At 39.5% G+C, this 14,083-nt stretch overlaps 1 protein-coding gene across 2 annotated transcripts in view; it reads right to left on the bottom strand.

The window, feature by feature from the left end:
* Nucleotides 1-14,083, bottom strand: part of PRRG1 (proline rich and Gla domain 1) — a 135,982-nt gene that overhangs the window by 91,256 nt on the left and 30,643 nt on the right. The window contains exon 1 of one of the 2 annotated variants that reach the window (XM_027099944.1): nucleotides 10,403-10,511. The exons of the other annotated variant lie outside the window; for it this stretch is intronic. The gene's annotated coding sequence lies outside the window, so the exon portion shown is untranslated. Of the gene's footprint in view, nucleotides 1-10,402; nucleotides 10,512-14,083 lie in introns of those variants that run through there. 2 annotated transcript variants of the gene reach the window in all.

Raw genomic sequence — 14,083 nt, 5'->3', positions numbered from 1 at the left:
CAGAAATAAACTTTGTCCCAGAGATAAACCCACGCACATATCATCACCTTATCTTTGATAAAGGAGGCAAGAATATACAGTGGAGAAAAGACAGCCTCTTCAATAAGTGGTGCTGGGAAAACTGGACAGGTACATGTAAAAGTATGAGATTAGAACACTCCCTAACATCATACACAAAAATAAGTTCAAAATGGATTAAAGACCTAAATGTGAGGCCAGAAACTATCAAACTCTTAGAGGAAAACATAGGCAGAACACTCTATGACATAAAGCACAGCAAGATCCTTTTGGACCCACCTCCTAGAGAAATGGAAATAAAAACAAAAATAAACAAATGGGACCTAATGAAACTTAAAAGCTTCTGCACAGCAAAGGAAACCATAAACAATACCAAAAGACAACCCTCAGAATGGGAGAAAATATTTGCAAATGAAGCAACTGACAAAGGATTAATCTCCAAAATTTACAAGCAGCTCATGCAGCTCAATAACAAACAAAAAAACCAATCTAAAAATGGGCAGAAGACCTAAACAGACATTTCTCCAAAGAAGATATACAGATTGCCAGCAAACACATGAAAGAATGCTCAACATCATTAATCATTAGAGAAATGCAAATCAAAACTACAATGAGGGCTTCCCTGGTGGCACAGTGGTTGAGAGTCCGCCTGCCAATGCAGGGGACACGGGTTACTGCCCCGGTCCGGGAAGATCCCACATGCCGCAGAGCGGCTGGGCCCGTGAGCCATGGCCGCTGAGCCTGTGCGTCCGGAGCCTGTGCTCCACAACGGGAGAGGCCACAGCAGTGAGAGGCCCGTGTACCGAAAAAACCAAACCAAACCAAACAAAACAAAACAAAAAAACTACAATGAGATATCATCTCACACCAGTCAGATTGGCCATCATCAAAAAATCTAGAAACAATAAATGCTGGAGAGGGTGTGGAGAAAAGGGAACCCTCTTGCACTGTTGGTGGGAATGTAAATTGGTACAGCCACTATGGAGAACAGTATGGAGGTTCCTTAAAAAACTACAAATAGAACTACCATACGACCCAGAAATCCCACTACTGGGCATATACCCTGAGAAAACCATAATTCAAAAAGTGTCATGTACCACAGTGTTCACTGCAGCTCTATTTACAATAGCCAGGACATGGAAGCAACCTAAGTGTCCATCAACAGATGAATGGATAAAGAAGATGTGGCACATGTATACAATGGATTATTACTCAGCCATAAAAGAAACAAAATTGAATTATTTGTAGTGAGGTGGAGGGACCTAGAGTCTGTCATACAGAGTGAAGTAAGTCAGAAAGAGAAAAACAAATACCGTATGCTAACACATATATATGGAATCTAAGAAGAAAAAAAAAAAAGGTCATGAAGAACCTAGGGGTAAGACGGGAATAAAGACACAAACCTACTAGAGAATGGACTTGAGGATATGGGGAGGGGGAAGGGTAAGCTGTGACAAAGTGAGAGTAGCATGGACATATACACACTACCAAACGTAAAATAGATAGCTAGTGGGAAGCAGCCGCATAGCACAGGGAGATCAGCTGGGTGCTTTGTGACCACCTAGAGGGGTGGGATAGGAAGGGTGGGAGGGAGGGAGACACAAGAGGGAAGAGATATGGGAACATATGTGTATGTATAACTGATTCACTTTGTTATAATGCAGAAACTAACACACCATTGTAAAGCAATTATACTCCAATAAAGATGTTAAAAAAAAAGACAAAAGAAACTCTGTTACATTCATACAATAAAAATTTATGCAGCCATTAAGAACTGATTCTATTTTTTGCTGTCATAAATAATGTAGCAGTGTATATTTTAAAATATAAACTGTTATTCTCATTTCTGATTACTGCCTTGGGACAGATAAATGGGAGAAACTGGATTTAGATTATCTAGAGATAGAGCTATCTTATCCTTTGTGGCAAACCAGCATATATTACTAGGAAAATCAGAGGCAGTTATCGACTCTTCACACATGTGTAAATTAATTTAATCAGCTTGCTTCTTAATACCTAGCTGAAATAGACTACAAAAATTGGAGTTTTCCCATGCTAAAACAGAGATGATATGGCAATGAAAGAGTTGGATCATATAGGGTGGGTATGGGAGAATTGATCTTTTTTTTTTTTTTTTTTTGAGGTACGCAGGCCTCTTACTGTTGTGGCCTCTCCCGTTGCGGAGCACAGGCTCCGGACGCGCAGGCTCAGCGGCCATGGCTCACGGGCCCAGCCGCTCTGCAGCATGTGGAATCTTCCCAGACCGGGGCACGACCCCGTGTCCCCTGCATCGGCAGGTGGACTCTCAACCACTGAGCCACCAGGGAAGCCCGGGAGAATTGATCTTGATCAAGGAATGTGCACTGTGCTACTCCTTTGTTCTTGTTACTTAGTGAATTGTGAGAAATATCTGGAACTGGGTTTCCTCTTCTATATAAGGCTTCCTGGTGAAATGAACTGAGACTTGAGAAGCTTGACAGGAAAGGGCAGATATAACTTGTGCATACCTTGAGGTATTCACTGCAGGGGTTATTGTAGGCATATGATCATTTGTTGCTTTACCTCTCATGCTATCTTATCTAAAAGTTCAATTGTTATATACTTCAGTAGATCACCTACGTTGGCATCCTACATCACCACCAAGTCATAATAAATAACAGACACCATTTCAACACATTAAACTTAACATTTCAGTATCAAATTAATTTTATTTACTCACACCCTACCTAGTTCTGGAAAGAATTAAAGATGATCTATATAAAATCAGATAATAAAAGAAGATAAAATAAAATTAAAAAACAAAAAGCATTTGAGGAAAATGTGACAAAGGGAAAAATCAAGAATAGAAGAGTTTCAGGATAATATAGCCTCAAGAGAGAGAACTAAGATTTGTATAAAAAAAACTTGCTGAAAGGTTCTGTGTCTTTGTTAAAGAAAGAGATAAACCTCTTAGTAGCTAATGCCAAGAGAAAAACACTATTAGTTACATAAGCCATGCAATTCCTACCATAAAAACAAACCAATTGCCTAGAAGGCTTATCACTTATGATTTTGAGATTAGAGAGAAAAATTATCCCAAGTGTCATACTGTAATGAACAATATCTTCAACATCCATATGGTAAATACTATAAGGTTTTGTTTTGTTTTGTCTTGAACTTTTTGGCTGCACCACATGGCATGTGGTATCTTAGTTTCCCGACCAGAGATTGAACCGGTGCCCCCTTGCAACAGAAGCACAGAGTCTCAAGTGCTGGAGCGCCAGGGAAGTCCCTAGTATAAGGCACTTTACAACACAATTTCAATAGTTTCTTTGTTATAAGTAGGCCAATGGCAAGATAGCACAGAAGCAGTGTACTCTACATTTGTATAATATATTTAGAAATGGACCCACTCAAATGGCTTCCTAAAACTTCCTAGATACAATCAAAAACACACCAGGCCCAGAGGAATGCCCATGCCAAAGGAAACTCACTGCACCTGGCTGATTCTGACAAATATCCTGATGGCCACTCTATAAACAAATCCTAAATGATCTGACTCACTCTGCTGGCCCTTAGCCAAAAAAGAGTGGCAGCCCTGGAAAAAATGCCGATAAGCAAACCCAAGGGCCAAGAGAATTCAGAATATCATTCTACACTAAATAATTAAGGATGAGGGACTATAGTTCATCTGGGGGTAGCCTTGGGTCCCTCAGAATTACTACACCTCGGAAATACATTGTGAATGCCTGTCAAGTGAGTTTACCAAATCAGTACAGCCCTGGGACCAACTGGCCAAAACAAAAGAGGATGTTTGTTACAATATAATCATGGCTGAAAAGCAACCCCCAAATCTATACTGGAGTCCAACTGTCTGGGGACAACGCACTAAGTATTCTGGTATTGGGTGGGGGAACATTTTTCTGGACTATTGTCATGTCAGTACTCAATTTTCAGGTGGCTGCAAATTTCTCTATAAATCCTTTATTTCCCTTAGTTACATACCTTTTCATCAGAGTTGAGGTTGAGGGAGCAGAGGGTACAGAGGGGGTTCTGTCTGAAGATTTTTTTTGCCCTTCCAACACTGCGTCAAGAAGAATCTTTATATCATTTTACTTGATCTGCACATTAGAAACCCTATGAATTCAGTAAGGTGAATAATATCATATTTGTCTTACAGATGAGGAAACCAAGGCTTGGTTTGGTTGTAACCAAACTCTGCAGAGTTGCTGCTTGGTAGACCCTGTAGCACATCCTAGATCTGCTTCTCACTCTAATGCTGTCCCCACTATAGTAGTGAACCAAGAATGGAAAATTTTCAGCTCTCAGCTTAATTCCATATGTCCTACAGTGGATTTTCGAATACTAAAACTGACATTTTTGCGACTTGCAATTAAAAGCAACAAACACAACTACATGCAAAGCTGCATCAGAGGTCTGAAGACAAGGGTGACATTCTAGGCTGAGTACTGGTCCCTGTTAATTGTTTTTCCACTCCAACAAGAATCCTACAAATCAAGTCAAGCCAGCTGTCTACAAATACTATATACTTTCCCACTTCCAAGCCTTTGTTCATACCGTTCCCCTTCATTTAAATATGATGTCCCTTCCTTTTGGCATATTTGAATCCAAAAGTCATTATTAATGACAGTATAATTTCCTGCCTCCTTAGAAATGCATCTCTATCAGCCCAGCAGGACATAATCTCTCTGTCCTCCAAATTTCTATAGCATTCAAATCTGTAGTACTCATTTGTCAAATATTACTCTCTCTTGTTTGTTCACCAATTTTCTGTGTATTATCTCCCCCAGATCACAAGCTGCTTGAGGGATGAAGCCATCACTTGGCCTTTCTGCACCCAGGTGACACAGAGAAAAAACACGCAGTAACTGATGGCTAAGACACCAAGACCCCTGAACAGCCTAAACAAACCAGCTGCCGACTTCACTTTCTTTCATTATAAACTCAACCAATCTTTTAATTTTCCATTTTCCCCTTTACCTTTCTTTTTCTACTTTAACTGTTCATAACACAAAACCAAATTTTATGTTTTACCATTGCACTGACTACCGATTCTTGCATGACATGTATGGGAAATATTTTCTACTCAATGATATATACATAGGGCAGACAACTTGGAACACACATAAATTTTCATCACTACTTCATAATCCACTGTATGAATAGTTATCATTTATGTAACCAGTGCTTTACTGGTGTTCATTTAGGATGGTTCTGTTTCTTTATTATAAATAATGTTGATATGTACCCACCTATATTTTTGTGCACATCTTATTGTTTTCTGAGATTCCTAGGTTGATTGATACATATTGCTAACTTGCCCTCCAGAAAGTTTAAAGCAATTTCATTTTTACCACCAGTATACGAGAATGCTTGTTTACAGAAAGTGGCTGTCTCAGGTTGGCTTTAGGGAGGTTGACAGTGAAGGAAGGAGGGAGGAAGAAAGAGAACCAGATTAGGGAGGATTAGGCCTTTAAAAAAAGATTCGAAATAAATAAAATAGTAGACATAGAAGTTTTCATCATACTGGCTTCTCTACTTTTCAGTATGCCTAACCTTTTATAATTAAAAAAAAAAACTTTTAAAGACTATTTCTCACACTTGTCAACAATGAGTATGAGCATTTTGTTTTTCAAATTTGTGAATTCTATAGATGAAAAATGGTATCTCATTGCTTTAGTTTACAATTCCTTGATCACAATCAGGTTGAACAGATTATATATAATGTATATATGAGCTAGCTGTATTTCTTCTTTTATAAACCTATAGCTTTTGGTTAAAATTTTGTGCTCTCTGCTCTTTTGGGGCATTTATGCTCTGTTTTTAATTGCAAAAGCATGGATGAAGAACATTTTCTCTCAAAAATAAAACTTCTACCCAAAAGAACTACCTTCTAAGTAGGATCTTTACATGTGTGGCCCTTATTTGATCTCTTCCTCCTTATATATGTGGCCTTCGAAGGAAAAAAATTTGTCCACTACCAAAATGGATATAAATTTCCTAGAAGCAACTTAAAAACTGCTTCAGAAAACCTCCAGAAAACCTCCTGCCTTTCCTAGAACAACTAAAGGGAAGGACTGTGGAGGAAAGCTTGGTCTCTGAGGAAAGGGATTTGTCTAATAGATATGACTGTAGTGTTTCCCTGTTGCTGCCGTAAGTAAGGACAAGGGAATTTATGGCTGAAAAAAACATATATTTGGATAAAGAAAGAGACATTACAATTCACAACTATCTAGAGAACACAATAAGGAATGCAAATAAAGTCACGAATCACAGGAAGGAGTGCCCTAAGAAGGCAGTAGAGAATAGGAGTGGGGGCAGCAGCAGCAAGGAGTAGAGGGTCCTAAGGGTTCCCAGATGCCCTCAGCTTCATTCCAACCAGTTTAAAGAGGACACCCAGAAACTATGTGTTGATACAGAAATTAAATATACTCACACTACAAATAAGGGGACCCATTAAGTGCTGCATCCCCTCCCTCTGTCAAATGCAATTCATAAAAGGAAAAAGGAATTGAAGGACATCTAGAAATCACAGAACCCTAGGAAGCAGAGAGACTATTTATGGAGTCCATCACTTACAGGGAAATGGTTTCCATACTGCTGGGGCCAAGTTCCTAGCACCACATTCTCTTGTACTACTGCTTATTTCCATCTCTGACCATAACCTTCATCTTGAAAATGGCCAAAGTAAGTTTAATTTGAAACCAAGAGCCAGACCACACTTTTAAAATAGATGCAAAGGGGCTTTCCTGGTGGCGCAGTGGTTGGGAGTCCGCCTGCCGATGCAGGGGACACGGGTTCGTGCCCCGGTCTGGGAGGATCCCACATGCCGCGGAGCGGCTGGGCCCGTGAGCCATGGCCGCTGAGCCTGCGCGTCCGGAGCCTGTGCTCCGCAACGGGAGAGGCCACAACAGTGAGAGGCCCGCGTAACGCAAAAAAAAAAATAAATAAAAAAAAAATAAAATAGATGCAAAGAATCTGAAGAAATAGCAAAGAAACAGATTTTGTTCTTGAGATTTAAAATGGTAAGCGTACTACTAAAATATGCTCAATATGTGACATAATTGGTTGGACATGTGCCAGGACATTTTTGAGGGAAACCCCAATCATCAACAGGAAACTGTAGACTACCTACACAAATGCCATCCACAATGCCTTTGCCCCCCAGCCTTTCTGTAGGAGGAGGGCTGGAAAAGTTCTCAGACTCCCTTGTAACTAAGGGTGTACATGTGACCCAGTTCTAGCCAATGTGATGTAAGGGAAGAGTCTTGTTTTCAAGACGACATACCTCTGCAAACCCTTCTGCCATTTGCCCTCTTTCTTCCTGCATGGAATACGGATGTGAGGTGTGGAGTATAGCCATCGTACAATAATGCGAATGAGAACCACATGCTAAACTTAATGGGTTGGAAAAACAGAAAGGTATGTGTCCTTGAAGACATCCACCCTGAACTGCTTACCTCCAAACTAATTTTGTGAGATAACTACACTCTTATCTAAGCCTCTATTAATTGCATTTCTGCTAATTGCAGCCAAACTCATTCCTACTAATATACCAAGGGTAAACAAACAAACTGTAATTGAGCTCCTCACTGTGGTATAAAGAGGCAGATACACATCAAAAATGAAATTAAAATGTCATAGATGCTATAAAGGAAGTAAAGGATACATTAAGGGAAGAATGGTCAGGTTAGTGGTAACCAGAAAAGATATGAAGTCTTCACAGACCAGGCAACACTTGAGAGTCCTGAGAAATGACTTGTTTGCCAGGGGCAGGAGGGAAAGTCTACACGTCAAGCAACCTAGGACACTGCAACACAATAGACTTCCCATTCTTCTAACAAAAATGTAACAGGATCTACCACAGCCAAGCGTCGTGCCAGGAGTCTGATTACCAAAATAACATAAAACCTGCCTTCATGTTGCTTAGTCTAATTGACTTTTGTCAAGGCTATCTCAATAAAACAAGTAGTCACAACTTGGTGGCTGCATAACTGTATCACAGATATACTGCTGTGTTCGGCCTATAAGAAGTCTGGTTTTCCAAGTCTTCCAAACTAAAACCTACACTTTGTTCCTTATCACCGAGGAATCGCCTCCCTCCTAGAACAAAGGGAAAGACATCGTGTTGTCACTTGTTTTCATTAAAAATCTCGGTGCAATTATGAAGCTGGCAAATATCCCCAGGAGATCAAATCAGTCTATTTTGTAACTCACAGCTTCAAAGCCTCTGGAGACTATCAGGATACAAGTACTAAAGAAAATTACCTCACCATCTATTCACTTCCTTGGAAACTGCTTCTGAAATGTCTGCAACGTCTTGCCTTAGCTACCAAGGAACACCAGTCTTCAGGAAGGTTCCTCCCACATACCAATTTACTGATAGCTACTAATTTGAGGAGAAAATTCTCTTTGGAAAAGCATTTCACCAAACTTCATAATAAGCATTATAGGATTCTAACACCTCATGCAGTTTATTCTAAAACAGATTTTCTTCCTGTCCTTCTTATCACACAGACACTGTGAAACACAAGGAAAGTCCCGTGAAAATACAGCCCCTTACCACCCGTTGAACTGAAGCATTCATCTACCTCAGAGATGGGTAGGACAAAGGGACATAAAATGATGTGGTCTGGTACAAAACCAATAGGAAGGTAACTGGATGCTCAGAAGAATCAAATATAAATTCATTAAATTATAAGCGAATCTTTCAGAATCATCTGGAAAAAAACTGAATCCTGCTGGCAACACGCATGAATATCCATAAAGACATTCTTTGGCCTTACCTTGTTATTCTGGTCTATAATTGTTTTCACATTTTGAGTGCTCACTCATGCAATTCAGGCCTCAAAGCAGCTTTGGGGCACTGGATTTCAACCCCAGAAAAGGGGTGCATACAGGGGGATCCATAGCTACAGGTCACTAGAGCCAACAGCAAGATAGCTACCACAGCCCCTTCAAAGTCCTAAGCCTTCTCAGGGTCCACCAATCTGCCTACAGCACTAAGTAAATGGAGACTTAGGGCAGAGAATTGAATGAGTTTCTGAGTTATGATGCTGAATACCTGGATTAATCTTAGGAAATAGCTCCATACTGCATCTCTTTTACAGTAACCACACTGACAAGTCAATGCCAAATCTCTCATTTTAGTGACAGGCCAACATGGCTGCTTTGATCTCATTCCCATTCAATAGTGAGTAGCACCTACAGTACAGCCTGTGATTTACCATAACGCTATGAAGACCCCACATAATCTCTTACATGTGAATTTACAAGAGGATAATGAGCCAAAAGTATTGTGAGTTGTATTTTGATGAATTTTATACTTTGTATGTGTGCAGACATACAGGCAGAACACTTTAACCCCATCATTAGAGAAACCTTAATTCTTTGCTCTTCTATCATTGTAAATTCCTTGATGATTTCTATAAGTCTCCTAATTACTGTATGCATTCTTAAGGTGTTCAAGTTAATAATCTCATTTACTCTGGCTGTCATATAAGGTAGAAACTACAAAACGAACTTTATTTAATTATCTAGCTCACTATTCCCTACAGTCCTTCAGCAAATGAGTTAGAAGAAATAACCATTACAGGGACTTCCTCCCAAACGCATTTATATAGCACTATATAACAAAGTATATCATGGACAAAGTAATCTTATTTAAAATGGCTTGAAATATATCAGCTGCATATCTACATGAGTACAAGAAGAAAAAATATACAAATATATTTCTTTAATTTTCTTATTTCTGAGATAATCAAAATGCTCACTCTTAGTTAATTTATTAATGGTGAGTAATTTATTATGGTGAAACAACATTTACTGAATACCTACTACAAGCATTGTACTAAGCAGAGTAGAATCTAGCATTTGACTTAAAACAGCTCTAAATAGGTTTTTTAAAAATCTCCAGGCTTGGTGAAAAGTTATTCTATTTTCAATACAACTTAGTGAGGTGGGATCATATAGGTTGCTCATAGCCCTTAAAGGATTCTGCTTATCTCTAAAATGTCTCTGCCCCCTACTCCCTTTTGTATGGAAAACAAGAGGCTAGGACATCACAGGATTCTGTCTTACCAACATTCCCTAAAGGAGCACATGGTCTTGGATTCTAAGAGGTTATTCAGTAAATTGGTTTTTTGCCCTCATGGAAGTATTCCTCAAAACTTTCCATTTCTGGATATGATAAACTCAGAACCTATAGGACTCTCTCCGTCCCCCGCACATATACACACAAAAAACAACCACAAAACCTAGGTATCATAGAAAGAAATGAACTTAAGGTACTGGACAGTGAGCAAAAGCATACAGACTCTCACAGGGAACTCACAACTGCTGGGAGGAATAGAGACAGGGAACTATATCAATAAGTTTTACTCACCATGGCTTTTAGCCTGGGGCTAAGTGCAGCATTTGTGATGAACAGCAGCTAGTGGAGGACAGGGCACACATAGAAAAAACCCGACATAATCCTGGCATAGGGAACCAGTAAAGGTGAGTTGGGAAAATGCTGAAGAAGTGAGGGAATCCCAGAAGGAAGACAGCCAGAGGGAACCCCCAAGCTCTGTATTCAATTACATCTGTAATTGAATCCTAACTATGGTGGTATGGAATAAATGCAAAACAAAAGAACAAATTTTGAACTAAGACTATAACTGCCACCCAGAAGGTGCTGATGAGTGAAGAGAAGCAGACAGACACTGGCAGATTGTGCACTCAGTTGAAGGAGAGGAGATGATGTGCCTTTTAGTCTGGATTTAGGTGAAGCCCAAGTGCTCACAGCACAAGTATAAGCATGTGTGAAAAACCCAGTCATTCAGACCTGAAAAACCAGATAAAAAGAATCCAGGAAATCATGAGCATTGAACAGAAAGACCCAAAGAGTAGATCCCTAATCCCTGATTACCCACATCTCTGACTAAACCCTGAACAACACTTGCACAGGCTAGACTATTAACAGCCCATCCAAAAACAGCAGATCTGAACAAAGACAAGAGCTACTACACAGGAGTTAGCTGTTCAAGCCCAGCCAAGAAAACTGGCTGCTAAGATAAAGAAATAGTACTTATTGGATAAAAATAACATAGTCCAGAATTTCCTCAATTTAACATTCATAACATCCAAGATATAATCCCAAAGTAGCCAGCATACAAAGAATCAAGAAAATCTCGCACACGCACACACACACACACAAAATATAACACATTATCAGGAGAAAAGAAAATCATTCTGGTCCAACTCCAAGATGAACCAGAACTAACAGACAAGGATGTTAAAGTGGCTATCCTCAATGAAATACAAGAAGACAATGTTTTCAATTCATAAAAACCTGACTTCTGACCTTGGTATAGAAGGACTTTGGAATTTATCACTCCCATTCTCACAACAAGAAAAAAGGTGAACAAACTGAAAGTCAACAACTCTTTCTAGATCCAGCAGAGCACTGAGCTCACAGGGCAAAACACTGCCCCCAAAACTGTAGAGACAGACAGGTGCATACAGAAAATCCAACTTACCAAAGCAGAGGCCCAGGAACAGAAAACTCCAGAACCAGTACCAGAGTAGAAAACCTAAACTGTAGTTGATTGCTAGAAGCTCAGTGTGGACAAGTTTGAGAGTTAAAAACTTCAGGGGGGCTTGATCTTAGGGGGACCCTCATACTTTTTTGAGTTGTACCACCAGGAGCCCTGCCAAGTTCTCACACTGAAGATCAGAGAAAAATTCCCTCAGGCTTCCAGAAGTGGGAGGGGGAAAGTAGCCACTTTGTAATATGCCCAGAACATTCTCTACCTCTTTTTTTTTTTTTTTTTTTCCTTTGCGGTACGTGGGCCTCCCACTGTCGTGGCCTCTCCCGCTGCGGAGCACAGGATCCGGAAGCGCAGACTCAGCAGCCATGGCTCACGGGCCCAGCCGCTCCGCGGCATGCGGGATCCCCCCGGACCGGAGCACGAACCCGCGTCCCCCGCACCGGCAGGCGGACTCCCAACCACCGCGCCACCAGGGAAGCCCCCATTCTCTACCTCTTAACAAGGTCTGCCCTCAAGAGAAACTACTTAACAGAGCCTAATCAACCTTGGGGAAGTGAAATACTCAAATTGGCTCAAAATACCCAAATACCCAGTTGATTCTAACCCCCTTTAGCCTTCCACATGGGGGAAGGAAGTCACCCAATTCCAGCCCCCATCTAGCCTTCCTATTTCACCTAAGGGTGAAAAACAAATGCTGAGAAGCAGTCGTGAAGGGCACAGCCCAGGGGTACAGGCTCACTAAAAGACTGAGACCCAGTGTTAGGATTATAAAACACTTCCTCTCTCCCCACACCTTCCCACTATATCAGTAGAACTCTTGTATAATGACAGGGGAATAAAACTGAGCGAACAGCTCATCCCAGACCTTATTTAAGAACAAGTCCCTAGGAGAACCTGAAGACAATAGGGGAGTGAAAAACAAAGACACCAGCGGAAGGTTTATCCTCTGTCACCTACAGCTACAGTACATACTATACAGTCTAACTTCTAGCCAGATAAACATCAAACTTCACACTATTTACCTCAGCTCCTATTACTCAGTACATGATGTCCAGTTTTCAACAAAAAATTTCAAAGCATAATAAAACAAAACAATCTAGTTAGATGAGACAAAGAAAGCATGAGAACTAGACTCAATTATGGCAGAGATGTTGGAATGATCAATTGATGAAAACTTCAGCAGAGAAATTGGAAGTCTCAGCAGAGAAACAGAAACAATAAAAATGAAATTTTAGAACAACAAAAAAATATAATTTCTGAAAAAAAATCACTAGATTGACTAACATCCAAATGGATATGACAGAGGAATGAGTAAGTGAACTTAAAGACAAATCAACAGAAATTACAGAAGGTGAAGAATAGAGAGAAAAAATTAAACAAAATGAACAGAAGCTAAGAGACCTGTTAAATGATATTATACAGTCATAAATAAATGTAAATAGAATACCAGATGAAGAGGAGAGAGAAAAAATATTTGTAGAAATAATGGATAAAAATTTCCCAAAATTGATGAAAGAAATTCGCAGATACAAAATACATGAATCAAAGCAGGATAAACACAGAGAAACCCAGCCACGGTACATAATAAACCATTGTAAGGCAAAGATAAAGAGCAAACCTTGAAAGCAGCCAGAGAAAAATGACATATCACCAACAAGAGAACAATGATCTGATTAATGCTTAACTTCTCATCAGAAACCATGGAAGACAGAAAGACTGGAACATCTTTAAAGTCTTGGAGGGGGGGGGGGGGAGAAGAAATGTTAACCCAGAATTCTGTATCCAGCAAACATATCCCTGAAGAGTGAAAACAAAATAAAGATACTTTCAGATAAAAGAAAACTAAAAGCATTTGTCACTGGCAGATCACTATAAGAAGTGCATTTGCTGGCAGCAGACTTGCACTCTAAGAAATGCTAGAAGTTATTTAGATGTAAGGCAAATGATACTAGATGGAATTGGGACACTCAAAAATGAATAAAGAGCATCAGAAGTGATAAATGGAGGAATAAATACAGAGGACTATATTTTGCTTTTTTCCTCTGAATTTCTTTATAAATCAAATAACTGTCTAAAACTAAAATGGTAAGTGTCTTGTGGAGTGTGTGTGTGTGTGTGTGTATGTGTGTGTTTACATGTAACAACTATAACAAAAAGGATAGAGGTGTGGACCTATAAGTTTGTGAGTTTTCGATGTTTTACTTGAAGTAGTACAGTATTAACTAATGTACTAAGTAGTACATTATTAACTAATTAAGTGGACTGTGAAAAGTTATTTTTGTATATTATAATCCCTAGAGCAGCCGCTATAAAAATAGTACGAAAAAGAATAGCTAAAATATCAAAAGACAAAATAAAAGAGAATTCTGAAAACATATTCAAATTCTCTACAAACAAGGCAGGATGAAGAGAGGAAGGAAAAACAGAGATGTGTAGAAGATAAAAAATATTAGGCCTAAGCCCAATCATGTCAATAATTACATTAAAGATCATTGAACTAAACACTCCAATTAAGAAGCAGAAATTGTCAGAAG

Source organism: Aethalodelphis obliquidens, unplaced genomic scaffold (assembly GCF_003676395.1).
Source record: "Aethalodelphis obliquidens isolate GAN/ISIS:26980383/991018 unplaced genomic scaffold, ASM367639v1 scaffold152, whole genome shotgun sequence".
In the NCBI taxonomy this organism is placed as follows: Eukaryota; Metazoa; Chordata; class Mammalia; order Artiodactyla; family Delphinidae; genus Aethalodelphis; species Aethalodelphis obliquidens.
The sequence above is the reverse complement of the archived record's forward strand: the minus strand, read 5'-3'. Positions and strand labels throughout refer to the sequence as shown.